Source organism: Podarcis gaigeae, assembly GCF_964106915.1.
Source record: "Podarcis gaigeae genome assembly, chromosome: 17".
NCBI classification, from domain to species: Eukaryota; Metazoa; Chordata; class Lepidosauria; order Squamata; family Lacertidae; genus Podarcis; species Podarcis gaigeae.
The window spans coordinates 22,655,847-22,673,556 of record NC_139694.1 but is presented as its reverse complement, the minus strand read 5'-3'; positions in this window follow the sequence as shown (position 1 = coordinate 22,673,556).

Sequence of the window (17,710 nt, the reverse complement as noted above, 5' to 3'; positions counted from 1 at the left end):
GCCTTCTCGGTAGTGGCTCCCGCCTTGTCGAATGCCCTCCCACTAGATGTCAAACAGATAAATAGATCAGTGACTTTTAGAAGGCATTTGAAGGCAGCCCTGTTTGGGGAATCACAGAATTGTAGAGTTGGATGGGACCACAAGGGTCATCAGGAAGGTAAATGGCGTTTCCGTGTGCTGCTCTGGTTCACCAGAAGCGGCTTAGTCCTGCTGTATGCCGGCTCCCTCGGCCAATAAAGCGAGATGAGTGCCGCAACCCCAGAGTCGGGCACAACTGGACCTAATGGTCAGGAGTCCCTTTACCTTTATCTTTACCTTTACCTTTACCTTTACAAGCATCATCAAGTCCAACCCCCTGCAATTCAAGAACCTTTTGCCCAACATGGGGCTCAAACCCATGACCTTGAGATTAAGAGTTTTATGTTCTACTAGCTGAGCTATCCCTGCCCTGGAAGCTTTTAATGTTTGATGTTTTATTGTGTTTTTAATATTCTGTTGGGAGCTGCCCAGAGTGGCTGGGGCTACCTAGTCAGATGGGCAGAATAATAATAATAATAATAATAATAATAATAATAATAATAATAATAATAATAATAATAGAGTGAGGGCATGTGCCCTCAAGCTCATTGGCATCCCTGAAAATGTCAATGCGCCCAAGCAACTATTTGGGACAGCCCCAGGGGCGAGCTGAGTGGTATAGCAATTTGCAAAAGCCAAACATTTTAAGCCAGCTTGAATTGTTTGTCCAATTCCCCCAGTGACGGCTAAAAGCTCTCTTGCTGCGCTTGCACACAGAGAGCAGCGAGACACGAGCTTCAGCCTCCTTCCGTATCACCCTCTAAAATCTAAATGGATCTGCATCTTGGTGCCAATCAGCACTTATTTCTCTTGGACAGGGTCCTGAGTAATTTTCGCTGGAATATGCAGGAGGCAGGGCAGGGCTCAGCTGCCCATTGCCGATGAAATCCGATCAGCTGTCTGCGCTGAGTCTGTGTAACAGCTGCTCTGCTCCTCCCTGCTCTGAGCTCATACACACACACACCCCGCCTCAGTTCCCAAGCGGGTGCCTAAAGAGTGGGCTCAACTTCATTAACACGTCTATGCCAGGGAAACGTTTCCTGGGATCAAAGCTTAAATGCATGTTAACTGGATCAAAAGCTCTTTAGGAGCACGCCTGAGAGCTGAAGTAATGAATGGGGCATCCATTGGTATTAAACACAAAATCTGGCATAAGCCATTAATGTTCCGGGTAATTCTGTTAACTCAGTACCCAATTGCTCTCTAATGGGGAGAGCACCACATTCCTCCTGTACAAATGGCCAGCATTCTTGCTCATCAGCCATGGAAGGTTTTATAAATAGATATCCATCATTCGCTCTGTCTCTCTGCCTATTTTCTGTCTTGGTTCCATTGCATACTTATCTTGATTTTCTCTGCCTGCTAGAAAAACCTAGGAACCATAGCTAGAAGGAAAGATGGTCTAATCCAGGGGTAGGCAACCTAAGGCCCATGGGCTGGATGCGGCCCAATTGGCTTCTCAATCCAGCCCACAGACGGTCTGGGAATCAGTGTGTTTTTACATGAGTAGAATGTGTCCTTTTATTTAAAATGCATCTCTGGGTTATTTGTGGGGCCTGCCTGGTGTTTTTACATGAATAAAATGTGTGCTTTTACAGTGGTACCTCGGGTTACATAGGAATTCGTTCATCCCCCCCCCCCTATATATATATATATATATATATATATATATATATATATATAGTCTGGCCCTCCACATGGTCTGAAAAGTTTGCTGACCCCTGGACTCTAATCTGACCTGTGGAGGAAATCTGCTCAATGTACCAGTCCCTTGCAGATAGGGACATAAGGAGGTACACTTTCTCATTCCAGCCTGTTTTTATCACACGCCCCATTGCTTCCATTCTGCTGCAGTTCGCCTTTCACCAAAATCTACATCAGTCGGCTCACTGTCTACCATGGCAAAATTATGTAACATACATCATTTACTTAATTAATTTACATCATCATCCCACTATTGTGCACCATTTATTTCAATGCAAAGGAAACATAATGCAAACAAGAGAAAACTTAATCAATTACGTCTCGTTCGTGGACTGGAAGCGAGAAGAATAGCTAATACCAATTGGCTTCATAGGATCGATTTCCAGATATGGAATGAATAAGGGAACGTGTTTGTCTTTATAAAAAAAAGTTTAAAAAATTATAAGCTTTTACAATATACAAAATAAAAATAAATTTAATTCACAGACAATCATTTTCTTATTTTGACTCCCCTCCTCCTCTTTCTGTGGTTCCATGTTTATATTTTAATTTACTGCATATCCAAATTATACCAATTTGTTATTTACCCTCAATGTTACTTATATGTTGTTGTTGTTTTTCTTACTGCACGTTGTTAACATTAACTCTGCCAACGTCTTAACTTGCTTACAAAAACTTTGCAAATATACTATAAATGAGTTACATTCTTTCTTAAAAACTTGATCTTCTTGATTTCTTATTCTTCTGGTGAATTTTGCTATTTCTGCATAGTCCATGAAGTTTCTGTAACCATTCTTCTTTTGTTGGGACATTTTCTTCTTTCCATCTTTGGCCATATAACATTCTAGCAGCAGTAGTCACATACATAAATACATTTTTATATTACTTAGGTAACTCTAATCCCATTAATCCCAAACGGAAAGCCTCTGGTTTCTTAATAAAGGTTAACGTAAACATTTTTTTCAGTTCATCATATATCATTTCCCAGTAGGCTTTTGTCTTATTACAAGTCCACCACATATGGAAAAGGGTATCTTCTTTTTCTTTGCATTTCCAACATGTGCCTGATTCAGATTTGTACATCTTTGCTAGCCTGTTAGGTGCTAAGTACCATTTATACATCATTTCCATATAATTTTAAGGGAACATGTTTATCATGCAAACTTATGAACTATGAATAAAGGAACATTGGCAATTTCTGCTCCCATTTCCATTTTTATTGGAATTTTCCAAGATCCCTACTTGCAGATCAGCCTCTGTTATTTGGATCCTGATTTGCCTCAAGCAAGGGAGGAGACACACAGGGAAAAGGTGCCAAGGCACAACAGTGCAACGTGTGCTTTGCAAGAAAGCCAAGCTACACGCATCAGAGGATGGAAACATTCACATACAGGCAGATCAGATCAACTGGAATCGATCACAGATCCCTCAATTCAAATGGCAGTAATGGCAGTTCCTTCTCTAAAAAAGAGCTTGCCCACCTCCAGTGATATTCTGCTGGAGAGAACAGCTGCTTGCGGCAGTGTTGAGCATGTCCTAGGCAGTGCTATTTTTCTAGGAAAAGAGGTGCTGGAACACTTCCCTTGTTCTCCTTTAGTGGCAATGGCATCCACCAGAGAGGTGCCAGAACTGAGCTCCAATGGGGTGGGAGGAAGCCCTGATTCTAGGTCATACTTGTCGGCATGCAGAGGGCCGGGAGGCCAGCTGGCTATCTCCGGCTGGGCCGTCTCCTTCCAGCCATCCTGCCGCGATGACCATCACTCTTCTGCTCCAACGTAAATCAGCGACCCAGGCTTTCTCAGCCAAGGCACGCTATCAGCAGATCGAACTGCACACACAGAATAGGCGTGAGGCTTGTGGAAGCATACTACAACTACAGATTTATTAATCATAAATCAGGACAAAGAAACATGTCGTCTCTCTCTCATGTCATCTCAGAGAGAACAGCTAAAAGCAAAAGCTATACACACAGCGGAGGTTCCCACTATACTGTGCTGGAATGTAAACAGACATGTGACACGTAACAATCCCATGCCTGTTCCTTAAGGTGGAATGGAAATGTCAACACCACTGTCATTTCAAAGGAGGCAAGACAGAGGGCTGGTCCAAAATTTCATGGTTTCAATGGCCTCTCCCAATTTCATGGTTCCAGTCTCCAGCTGTGAAGTTTGGAAGATTTCAGCACCATCTTGGGAAAGGCAGTTTTCAGAGAGAAACTCACTGGAACTCCAAGCAGCTCATGACCACTGTTTTCCCCTCCACCTCAAATGCTTTGCTCCAAGGAGCATTAAGGGCGGGGAATTGGTGACACCACAAAAATGGTGGCTGGGATGAGGCACCACTTTCAGTGGCAGCTGCTGTTTTCACCCACAGAATAATCCTTGGAATGGTGAACTCCGACTAGCCAGGCCGTCAAACAGAGGACTGTCTTCTCCTCTGTAATGTAGGGCAGATGGTAGCCCTACGCAAACAATGACTCCCATGTCTGCAGTCTCAAGCAGGCTGATGTGGCCAGAGCTTTGTTTAATTAAGCATATACTTGTATCTCTCCCAGTGAAATCAACAGGAATTAAAAGGGCTTAACTCTGTCTGAATCATGCCAAAGGTCCTCATTACCTTCTCCCTCCAGCCACAGCTTAAAAAACGCTGTAGATACATGTGTTACAGACTGCAGAGAGAACAATCAATCTTTCCTTTGGCCACGGATGATTCCATGACAGTTTATGAAAGAATAGGATTACACAGTTACAAATGCCAGGTCTGGTAATTACATTCTGTCTCCCGAAATTCTCCCCAGAAGGCTCCATTAAGCCAGGGCCCAAGGTGTTCAGGGTCTGGCCTGGAACTGTTGCATAATGCTGCCCCACACTGTTTTAGCAGCTGTTTTGTTGCCCTGACAGTGGGGTGTGAATTGACCCCAATTCATTCTCTGGCTCCATAGCCCAGCTGAGCAGCTTTCTGAGGAAAGGCAAGTAATCTTCAATTTTTGCAGCCGGGCAAAAGAAGCCTTGTCACTGCACTGCACTGCCTATCACTGTTTGCATTTGTGCTTTGCAGAAAAATTTTAAAAGGATCTAATACTTTTTCAGAAGAGGCTTTGATGAGCAAATTCGTTCCTTGAAAAGTAAAACCCAGCTTTTTGCCAAACAATGATGTGCTGAAGGAGGGGAGAGCAATCAACATAACAGGCATTCTAGGGATGGGCAAATCTTTCCATTTCAGCTTCTCTTGTTTTTCCTTTCCCCCCGATTTTAACTGCAGTTCACATCTCCGAATCATTTGCCATTTTCCTTAGGGAGATTCGTTGCACTTTTGATATGCACATTTTTGCAAGCCATTGTCCATTAGGTAGTCCATCCCAAAACCCTCAACAATTTTTTTTTGTTTTTTCAAAAAAAAATTCATTTTATAACACAAATAAAAAACACAAACAGAAAAGACAAACAATACAAACAAATTCTTGTCATATCCTTTTTTTTTTCTAAACATTGTTAAGTGGGCTTCCCCAAGTCCCACCTATCTGGTTTTCATTTTACTTCATCTTTAGCAGTTTACATATATCATAATTTCTAACCATCTTTTTTAAAAATCACACTTAAAATAACTTCACATTTTATGTCTTACAAATAATACTATTTTAAAATATCCTATCTTCTACTTCTAACCCTACAGCCTATATCAACTTCCAAAGCTATTCTAAGATTTAAATATTAGCATATTTTTCCAAATATTCCTTAAACTTCTTCCAGTCTTCTTCCACTGTCTCTTCTCTCTGATCTCGGAGTCTCCCAGTCAATTCAGCAAGTTCCATATAGTCCATCATCTTCATCTGCCATTGTTCAGTAGTTGGTAAATCTTGTTTCTTCCAATTCTTCGCTAACAATATTCTCGCAGCTGTTGTGGCATACAGAAAAAAGTAACATCCTTTTTGGGGATTTCACACACACCCCCAACTATACCAAGTAAAAAGGCTTCTGGTTTCTTAATAAATGTGTTTTTCAACACTTTTTTCAATTCATTATAAATCCTTTCCCAGAAGTCTTTTACCTTGGGGCAAACCCTCAACAATTTTGAAAAGTGTTATATTCTAAGCTTGGATCCTAGAACAATAGGCAGGTAGGATCCTAGAATGCAACAACAGATTGGCTTGCAGGAGAAGACCAATCAGGCTTCAGGAGGAAGTTAATCAGCCTATTAAGCTGGTAGGATCGTAGAATGTAACAACTGATTGGCTTGCAGGAGAAGACCAGTCAGGCTCCAGGAGGGAAGCAGAATCAGCCAGTCAGACGGGACTCATTGTGTATATAAAGGCCTGAGGTTTTGGGGGAAATTGAATCACTGTTTTACAGGCTGCAATAAAGAGTATGAAATCACTGCAGGACTCTGAGTATATTTCAAAAAGATTCATGGGCCAAAAAATAAAAATGTTTTGGGAACCACTGGCGTATAGGATCCAGCTTTTCTTGGCGCAGAAATTTGGGCTACGAAGGTTCTCAATGTTGATGGTTTTCTTTTTAAAGACAACCAGGACACAGGACATTATCATGAAAGAAATGAATGGTTGTGCCTGTCTGGTAGCACCCTGTCATGGTGGAGGAAAGGGGGGCAGGTCACCCCAGGTGTCACCACTGAGGGGGGTGACAAAATGGCGGACAGCACTCGCCATGGGGCCTGCAGCGTGTCCGGCTACGCATCTTTCCTGGGAGTGACGCAGTGGCTTGGGTGCCCGCAGGCTCAACGCTGCCCCAAACAGTCTGCCCATCGCCTCCCCCTCAAGATGGCTGAGTAAGAGGAGGCAGGCAGACTCCTCAGAGGTCCCACGGAGCGCCCTGCCCCTGTTGGCCCCGCCCCTGCAGGCGGCTGGCCCCACCCCTGAGCGCAGGGCATGCACACCACCCCAGGCCATAGCTGTCAACTTACAGATTTGAAAATAAGGGACCAGGAGCCTCGTAAATAAGGGATCGGCAGCCAAAATAAGGGATTTTAGTCAACCAGCAGCCAAATGAAGCCTCAAGCGGTGGTTCCCACAGCGCAGCAACCCGGCAAAGGGGATGCAGTAAGGAAAATCACCGTCACCTCTCCGCTGGGAAGCGCTGAGCAAAGGCGAGTCCCCAGGCAATGCGACCAATTTGATCGGCACAAGGCATGCAAGCTCCAGCCCCCAGTCGTTCTTAGACTCCTTATTGGGTGAGCAACACAGCCAAGCAACACAGTTGGAGCCTCCCTCCTCCCTGGCCAGCAGGGAGGGAGGGAAAGGAGCTGCTTCCTTTGAAACCCAGGAAATTTAAGGGACATCATCAATAAGGGACAGCAGTGGGATATGGCGCTGGGATAAGGGACTGTCCTGCCAAATAAGGGACGCTTGACAGCTATGCCCCAGGCACCCGATCGGCTTGCTCTGATGCTGAGCCCCATAGGCATATTTTGTTGTTCATCTGAGACCAGGCAAGTTTCTTACTCTCTCCTTCCCCCTCCCTCTTTATCTCACTTTCAGCACTCATCGCTTCCTTCTCACCAAGTGATGCACCTTTGATCTTTCCCCCGAACAATGTTTATAGTGAAAGGCAGATAAGCACCAGAGACTCAGTTCCTTCTTCTGTCAATGAACTAAGTCAAAGACTTGGCAGGGGCAATAGCCAGATGAAAAGGACAAATCTGCCTCTTCAAGGAGGCAGAGAAGTGATTGTCTTCACTCCTTCTATATATAGAATACTACAGCAGAGATGCTGATTTAGAACATGGACACATCACTTACTCTGGCTTCTAGCCATCTTTCCATGTGATTGTCTGTATAAACACATGATACATTTGTTCATCGACTGACTCTCGTGCATTGAATGCTTAACCATGAAAATAACTTTCCTGCGCACAGAGGACTTAGCATGATACAGAGGTGGCTGTGCTGGAGCTGTTCTTGATGCTATTTTTTTTCCTGTGTGCCAGGAGGTTGTTTCTCCCCCCCCCCCGCCCCGCCACCAATCAATTTGTCAAGAGGAGGGCCCAATCATGCAGTCCTCCAAATGCAACTTGGAGTGGTTCAACCCAGGGGGGAAAACAACTCAATTTCATCATAATGACAAGAAAGCTTCTTGGGCAGCCCAGCTCTCAGAGTAATAGTCACCAGTTCCATTTACTTAAGCACTTATCACCAATCCCAGTCTTCTTTTTTACGCTTTTATGAGAACATATTCGTACTTGATTCTTACAGAATAATCCGCCACGAGAGAAGGTACATTTGAAACTGCCATACACTGTCTACCTTCACTGATGGAGCCAGTACAGGTGGCAACCTTTATTTTATTTTATTTTATTTTATTTATTTTCCATTTTAGAATACTAAACATCCTTAAAATATCAATGACTTAAAATATCAATCCTTAAAAGTCCTTTGGCCTGACTGAGCTGGACATTTCTTAGGTTCTTAGGCCGAGTCAGACCTGTCACCCAACTACATTCCTTGTCGTCTATCCACCTCCAGCTCTTCCGAGTCTGAGGTCTTACCTGGCTTGCCCCCCGTTCCACGACGTCTGTGTGATATAACCCCAACAACTTACACCCCCTTTAGGGTTTATATCCTGGGACGCACCTGGATTTCAGAATGTTCAGAGTGTCACTAACAGGAACTCGGACTCAACATAATGCCTTTGAGGCTTGTGAAGTTAATAAGGAAATGGGCAAAAAGGCAGATAGGTTGCCATGACACATCTGTTGCCAGCAGCTCCCCTCCAGGGCTTTTCCAAGATGCCCGATACAAAGTAGGTTCATGCAGTATCCTGAGAGATAAGTCTATAGCCACAGCCACTTTGGGGGAATGGCCTACATACCGCGCTTCAGTCTTTAACTGAAAATTCCCCAAGGTTGCAGTGTTTCCTTGCATGCATGAGGTCTGTTTTCAGAGCGGCTACATGTCACATGAATCTTGTTGCCTCTGTTATTAACTTGGCTGAGAATGCTCAAATCCCTCTGCGTGAAACAATATATACACCAGAGGAAGGAGCTGGGATATGCAAATCTTTGCTTAGGGAATCACACCCCCCCTCATTTTAAGAATCTATCCAAGCAATTTCGTTGCAGGCAATCTGCAAAAAAATAATTTAAAAAATAGAGTTGATTAATAATCTACTGTCTATTTTTCTTCCTCTTAAGAGAGAGAATGGAAGAGTAAGAATACTGGATGAATTCAAAGTGTGTGTGATGGATCCTTGAAGATTTAAAAGGTGCTACATGAGAAATACAGGAAGAGTGAAGTTGTTTGCTCGTGTGTGTGTGTGTGTGTGTGTGTGTGTGTGGTTTGGGGGAAAGTGGATTTGTGGCAGCACATCCTGCTCCTTACCCATGCATGGAAGTTCCTGTGTCCGTGCAAGTGATGTTCATAGGCTTTATGCGCAGGATCAGGAATTCTGAGAAAAGCACCGTGCCTGGCATGGACAAGCCTGTGTGTGCAACTTCTGATGCTCTCCAGATGCTATAAGGCTACAGCTTCCATAATCCCTGACCATGCAGACTGGGGCTGATGGGAGCTGAAGGTTGACAACATCTGGAGGAAACACTGTCTACCCTTTAGCCTTGTGGCGCTGTGGTCTAAACCACTGAGCCTCTTGGGCATGCAGATCAGAAGGTCAGCGGTTGGAATCCCCACGATAGGGTGAGCTCCTGTTGTTCAGTCCCAGCTCCTGTCAACCTAGCAGTTTGAACGGACACCAGCGCAAGTAGATAAATAGGTACGGTGAGAAGGTAAACGGCTTTTCTGTGTGCTCTGACTTCCGTCACGGTGTCTCGTTGCACCAGAAGCAGTTTAGTCCTGCTGGCCACATGACCTGGAAAAGCTGTCCGTGGACAAACGGCGGCTCCCTCGGCCTGAAAGCGAGGTGAGAACTGCAACCCCATAGTCACCTTTGACTGGACTTAACCATCCAGGGGTCCTTTATCTTTTACATTATAAGGAGAGGGTTAGGGCAGTGTCATAACTAGGGGACAGGGCTAGCTGTTGTTGTTTTTTGCCCTGAGTGAAGTCTCCAGAGGGGCACTGCCAAGGCTCCCAGCCTGTGTGTGTATGTGTACACAAATGCACATGGTGTTAAGTTGTGGGTGAACATATCAGACAACACAGTGATTCTTCAAACAGCTCTTATTTATTCACAGGCCAGAACAGAACTGAGCTGAAGGGTTCAGCCAGCCTGCTTATATAGAGCTCCACTACAACGCAACAGTAGCCACTTTCTGTAACTATCCAATCACTGAACGTCACTTTCAATCCCTTATTTGCATATGTGGACCTGAGTGAAAACTATCTACAGCATCCCCCTGCTGGCCCAGGGTGAGAACTTCAGTACACAACACATGGGTTGGTTTGTTTGTTTGTTTGTTTGTTTGTTTGTTTGTTTGTTTGTTTTGTCAAACTGGGTCTTTGACACAGGTGAAATAAAGCCTAGTTTCACCCCTGGGTTCAAGTTCCTGATCATGGAAGGGAGAACCCTCAGAGCACACAGTTGTCTTGACAAAGACTCCTTCCGATTTCCTACTGAACACATCGATGCACAGCTCTTACTGCCCCACTTCAGGCATTCATATTTCTGAAATGAAACACAGCTGTAGGTTGTAGGCTAGGCAGGAAGCCACTTCTGCTGAAATTCTGCTTTCCTCTACCTTTTTGATTCCCGCAGATTTGTCGGGTCGCTTCAAAAATGAGTAGAGTGGGGCTGGATTAAATGTCAGGCTAAGGAAACTGTAGAGCAAAGATCTAGGAAAGCTGTGCCTCCAACTGGTATTCATTTATGGAGTAGGAGCTCTCAGGTATGGCACGCATTTTGTGTTCTGCGATCCTTTAAAATCCCCAGCTGTTTTGATACCTTTGGCTTCTAACCTGGTTAGATTTTTATTTTATTTTCCATCTTACCTGACCATTGACCACACTGACTGGGGCTGATGGGAAGTTGGAGTCCATCTAGTGAAGGAATGGGTTTGGAATGTTGCAGGGAGAGAGAAGAAACAAGAAAGCCCAATAACTGGACTGCACACACCGTAGCTTTTGCAATGCCTTGCTTTTCCTGAATGCTCAACTGCACAACCCGAACACTCTTTTAACCTACTTTCTCTGTAGCAAAGAGCAGTGGGAACGGAACCTCTTCTTGCATGGGAAAACCAAACGCTCCTGATCAGACTGTGCATTCCTCTTTCATGCATCCCCAAAGGGGCTGTGCATCTAGCAGAAACCATGGTTATGACCTGTGCACCTTTAAACCTGCCTTTCAATAAAACAAACCTGATGGCGTTAGTGGAACCACAGAGGCTCCATTCTTTCCCCCCACTTCCTAGTTGGTTCCCTGCCCCCCCCCTCATGCTTTTTATAGACTCCGCAACAAGGGAATACAGTTATATAAGTACAGACTGTATAAGGAGTGGAAATATATCCTCTCCCTACCTGCAGTCCCCTTTCAATGGACCTGGAGCCACAGGTCTGCTTCCTTCCCTCTGGTTGGCCCTGCATCATACCAAACGTTGAAAAACATTTCTTTTTCCCCAACAAGCTAGAACGTGTGCAGAGGAGGGCAAACAAGACCCTAACCCTAACCCCCCCAAAAAAAAACCCCAGGGTATTTACAATTGATTGATTGATTGATTGATTGATTGATTGTTGTTGTTGTTTAGTTGTTTAGTCGTGTCCGACTCTTCGTGACCCCATGGACCAGAGCACGCCAGGAACTCCTGTCTTCCACTGCCTCCCGCAGTTTGGTCAAACTCATGCTGGTAGCTTTGAGAACACTGTCCAACCATCTCGTCCTCTGTCGTCCCCTTTTCCTTATGCCCTCAATCTTTTCCAGCATCAGGGTCTTTTCCAGGGAGTCTTCTCTTCTCATGAGGTGGCCAAAGTATTGGAGCCTCAGCTTCAGGATCTGTCCTTCCAGTGAGCACTCAGGGCTGATTTCCTTCAGAATGGATACGTTTGATCTTCTTGCAGTCCATGGGACTCTCAAGAGTCTCCTTCAGACCATAATTCAAAAGCATCAATTCTTCGGCGATCAGCCTTCTTTATGGTCCAGCTTTCACTTCCATACATCACTACTGGCACAACTGGTTGATAGCTATCACAAAACATTGGTTTCAGGTAGAGCTTCTTTAAGATTGGCAGTACAGTCATACGTCGTGTTGACTTTGCTTCATGTTGAGCACATTCGAGTTGCGCTCCGCAGCAACCCAGAAGTAATGGAGCGCGTTACTTCTGGGTTTCACTTCTTGTGCATGCACAGACTCTCAAAATGATGTCATGCGCATTCGCGGAAGCGGCGAAAAGCAACGTGCGCATGCGCAGATGTGCCGTCGCTAGTTACATTTGCTTCTGGATACGAACGGGGCTTCGCAAAGCATTTGTGGGAGCAGCACAAGCAGCAGCAGCACCACCAATGTGCCCACCTGCAGAGGGGGGGCGGGCCGAGGAGGGTAGGAAGGAAAGATGGTTGGTGGGATGCAGCTGGTGGCGAGCAGGGAAAGGGGAGGCTGCCAGCAAAGCCATGCAGCTCCCCCACTCGCTGGGGCGCCCCTGAGAGGCAGCGCCCTGGTGCAATGAGCCACTAAGCCGTATGGGAAAGACAGCTCTCCTTGTACACCATTAATAGCTGTATGGAAGAGACATTTTCATCAGATGTCACCTTTTGAAGTCTCCTGTTATGCATAGCTATTAAAGGTGCACGAGCGCTGCCTCTTTTTGCATTTAGCCACCCCATAACCTGATCTGGTCTGAAGGGAGTGGACCAATGGTATGGTTTCCTATGTTCCATTTAAAATGCTTAAAAGGGGTGGTGTATTCCATCCTGGACACACTTCTGGATACACTGCAAGCGCTCAATGATGGATACCTGTGCCCTTCCCAAATGATGCAGCCTGTTTGTGTTTTGCACTTGAGTAACTGCACTTCCAGTGCAAGAAACTGCCTTGTTCTGTAGGCTGAAGGTTGGAATCGCCAACCCGTGGCTCACAGCTCCTGAAGCAGGCAGGTTCACCCAGTGGCATAGCGTTGGTGGCCAGTGCCCAGGGCGGCACAGAGGGAGGGAGGGGGTGGAGTACGCATTTGATAATCCACTGCCTAATGGCATCTGCATCACCCCGGAAATCACAGCCACAGAGATTAAAAAAGAAGAGTTTTTCTGTTGTCTGGAGAGGTCACTTCCTGGTTCGTTTTAAACGGAGCGCACAGCTGTATTGAAGCAGCACTGGGTGTTGAAATTTGTGCTCTTAACAATTTTGCACCTGGGGCAACCACCCCTGTGGCCCCTCCATGCTACACCACTGGGTTCACCTTTAAAAGAGAACCGAGTTGAATTTCTCCTCCATTCCTACTCAGTCATGCCTCCCAAACTAGCCACTGTCTCCATCCCCTCGCTGTAATTTAAGGTGAGGACACACATGAATGCGGGTGGCACTGTGGGTTAGACCACAGGGCCTAGGACTTGCCGATCAGAAGGTTGGTGGTTCGAATCCCCAGGATGGGTTGAACTCCCATTGCTCGGTCCCTGCACCTGCCAACCTAGCAGTTCGAAAGCACATCAAAGAGCAAGTAGATAAATAGGTACTGGCGGGAAGGTAAACGGCATTTCCATGCACTCCTCTGGTTCGCCAGAAGTGGCTTAGTCATGCTGGCCACATGACTCAGAAGCCGTACGCTGGCTCCCTCAGCCAATAAAGCGAGATGAGCGCCGCAACCCCAGAGCCGGCCACGACTGGACCTAATGGTCAGGGGTCCCTTTACCTTACACATGAATACCTGGCACTAGATACTCATTTGTAAAACACTTGGGAGTGTTCAATGTTAAATCATCATAGCAGTAAAAACAAGATGTGCAAGCAGGGGAAGGGTATGCAAACAGAGAAGTGTAACTGAGCAAAGCCAAGTCATACAGTAATAAAGATACACAGACTGCCTGCTTATAGGTCTTTACAAGGATCAATTGTTGCCTCTCTGGGCAGTCTCTAAAGAACACTGCTAAATTAAGGCACAGGGGAAGAGTCTAAGGTCTCTCTCTCCTTTGTCCTGCCAGAGACATCTGCTCTTTCCCCGTCGTCTACATTTCTGCCTAACAGTTGCCCTGTTTGCCAACATATTTCTCATTATTTTTAACTAATGCCGTAAGCATGAGTGCTTTTGCCTGAGGAAACGCAATGCGAACCGCTCACCCATGGTTCAACTCTGCAGAAACATTTTGATGACTATTTATATTATCTAGCACAATGAGCGTCGGGTGCGGCGCTCGGAGTGCAGAGGTTTCCTCGCACGGGGACCCTTCTGAACTCAGCCAGGTGTGAGCTGACTGTTTTAAAGAAGAGGTGAAGAAGCTGGCAGAAGTTCTTGATGCAGCCCCTCTGGCTCTGGGGTGCAAGCTGTGCTGCGTTGCATGCTGAAATCTGCCAGATCTTTTGGTACAATTGTCTTCTCTTCAGCTGTTTTTGGCCCCTCATTGTTGTGTATACAGTAGGAAGAGGGCCCACTGAAGATCTCAACAGGTGAAGAGTTTCATGGTTGGGGGGAGAGAGAGTCCTCTTGAAATCCAAACTTCTTCACCAAGCTCTCCCAAATTCTACACCAGGCATCCCCAAACTCGGCCCTCCAGATGTTTTAGAACTACAACTCCCATCATCCCTAACAGAACCGGTGGTCAGGGATGATGGGAATTGTAGTCCCAAAACTTCTGGAGGGCCAAGTTTGGAGATGCCTGTTCTACACCAAGAAAAGTCAACTTCTGTGACCAACTTCACAGACATTTGCTTCACAGACATTTGTCAACTTCAGTGACATTTGCTCGTTAGGGGTAATTTACTTTCTTCCTAACATCCATGAGAAATTGTAAGCGAGGAGAACCTTGCTCAATCTCCCCTTGGCTTTGGAGAGTTGTTCACAAGGCCTTATCCACATATTCCCTCTTCTGAAAGTGAGATTTTGCAGGATAATCAGTTCTGCAGTAGCTATTGCTTTCTGCTGTTCACACAGGACCATATTAGCATAGAGGCAAGCACACCAGTCTCATGCAGGCTGTCTCCTCTATTTGTTGGGCACCTGGAAACATTTTGAGACTCATGCTTTTACTGAACCTCCACCAAGGAAATCTGGGTTCACACTGGGCAAACTGCTGACGCCTGTGCAATGAGTGAAATGCCGACCTTTCATGCATGTTGATAAATGTATCATTGATTCCATACCAGAAGAACCTCGATCATTCTCTGTTTACTTTTCTTTTTGGAGAGGTACAGCGGTACCTCGGGTTAAGAACTTAATTCATTCTGGAGGTCCGTTCTTAACCTGTGTTAGCAGAGAATTGTGCCTGATCCCCTCTCTCTCCCCCCTCACTTTCACAGGAGAACCAAGAGTCCCTGAGCACGGTCGCCAAACTGTTAACGGAGAAATCCAAGGGCTCCCTTGGACAAAAACAAAGACACCAACCAGGATAACCTGGAGCAAAACACCAGCCTGTAGGCTTGGCCTTTATTGAATACTGTCGCAACAGGACCCCCACCTGCAACAAGATGAAGCAAAATGGAAGCCCAGAACAAAAGAAGACCCCAACTTTTATTAGTTACTAATCCCCCAAACTACACCCCTAAGACTACATCACAACTACATCACAAAAAGGAGCGGCTGAGGGAGGAGTTGTGGTGGTAACCTGAGTGTCCTGTCACCTGGCTGGTTCCTCCTTTTCCCCCTCTCCATGAGTACTTTCCAGGTGACAAAGGGGAGCTTGCAGTTTCCTGCCCGCTGAGGGAAGAGCTGATCATTGTCCTTTGTTCCAGTCCGTGCTGAATCCACTCCCATATGCAAGTTCTTTGTGATCTTGATGGTCTTCTGTCTAGGACCATCAGGGTTGGCATAGCAACTGGGCAGGGCCTCCTGTGTATGTGCTGGTATGCTCAAGCGATTATGGCTGGCCTGTATCGAACCTTCCCCATTTGTAGTCCTTCCTTCATGGAGTAAAATAAAAGTGGAACAGTGCAGATCCAATGTATGGTTGATTTTCTATGAATTTATAACAGAAGAGTAGCATATGTAGTGTGTGTGTGTGTGTGTGTGTGTGTGTGTGTGTGTGTGTGAAGTTTGTACAGGGGGTTCCTGCGACAGTTGAAACTGTTCTTAACCTGAAGCACCGCTTTAGCTTATGGGGCCTCCCGCTGCCGCCACGCAATTTCTGTTCTCATCCTGAAGCTAAGTTCTTAACCCGAGGTACTATTGTTGGGTTAGTGGAGTCTGTAACCTGAAGCATCTGTAACCTGAAGTGTCTGTAACCCGAGGTACCACTGTATATGTTATTATCAACTTTATCTCAATACTCTGGATTTCCTTCATTGGGATATCATGTCACTGTTTTCTAAATGATACAGGGAAATATTTTGCCTGTGCTTTTCCATAGGGATAAAGTTAGCTAGGTAAGTCTGTCGATAGTACAACCACTGAGGTCACCCAGAATGAGCCTTTAGGGACACGCTCCAAGCATGCCTATTTTCCAGGGACAGTCCTGGATTTACAGAAGTTATCCCGGTTTCTGATTTGATCCTGGAGAGTCCCACTTTTTGTTAGGATGTCCCTATTTTCATCAGAGAAATGTTGGGAGTATGGTAAGCTATTCCTATTGTCATCAGAGAAATGTTGGAGGAGACGTCCCCAGGGCTTTTTTCAGCTGGAACTCACCAGAACTCAGATCCAGCACCTCTCATGTCAGCGCCATTGCCGTTCTAAGAGAATGAGGGAGGTGTTCATGGTGCGTTTCGGCACCTCATTTTCTAGAAAAATAGCACTGGACATCCCTATTTTCATCGAATAAATGTTGAAGGTTACATGAGCGTAAAGTGCCCTCTTGTCCTTTGAGAACCTCATGCTATCTCTTCTTTGAAGAATGGCAGCCGTTGTTTGTGGCCTTGAAGATTAGTTCTGTATTGAAAGAGTAATCAGTATAAGGGACAGTGAATATAGACTGTGTGTAAATGGCTTTATTATCCTCACAGAAGGTCACACAAAAAATGGAGTCACTTATTTTAGGAAGCTCAGCCTGGCACCCGTACTTAATCCCTCAGGCATACGACTCTGCCTCTGATTTTGTTATGTGAACCATAACTCTTCTGTGCAGTGCTTTTCAAATCAAAATGGATCTCTCTCTCTCTCTCTCTCTCTCTCTCTCTCTCCCTCTCCCTCTCCCTCTCCCTCTCTCTTTGTGGAAGGGCTTAATTTTGTTAACGGAGAAATCTGAGGGCTCCCTTGGACAAAAACAAGGACACCAGCCAGGAATACCAGAGCAAAACAGCAGCCAATAGGCTTGGTCTTTATTGAAGACTGTCGTGACAGGACTCCCACCTGCCACAAGGTGGAACAAAATGGAAGCCCCATACAAAAGAGAACTCAAACTTTTATTAGCTGATAATCCGCATGTTACACCCCCCCCAAAAAAAAACAACACCTACCGTACATAACTCATACATCATGGTTACATCATGAAAGGTGAGTTCTGGTGGCAGTAATCTGAGCATCCAGGACCCTGCCCCTGGTTCTCCTTGCTCTCCACCAAACACCCATCAAGTGTAACAAAAAAGATATTTATATTTCCCTGTTTCCCAGCCAAGTTAATCACACCCTTTTGTCTTCATCTGGGTTTGTTATTTCTGGAATGGCTACCTGTCTGGCACTCAGGTATCAGGATGCCAGGGATTAGCACTCAGGCAGACGGGCAGCTGAGTAGCTGAGCTCACATGTCTATATGAATTTCTGAAGTTTTCCAGTGAGCCAGTACATAGATACATTTATCAGTGAATTCTTACATTTGGTATCGTGCAGCAAAGGCCCTTTGAATAGATAGGAAGAAACTGTGATGAAGTGTTTTGTGGTGTTACAGCAAAAATCTGGGTGCGAGGCTGCTCTGCCACCCAGCTCATCGGACTAAGTCCGTGGGTCCCTGCG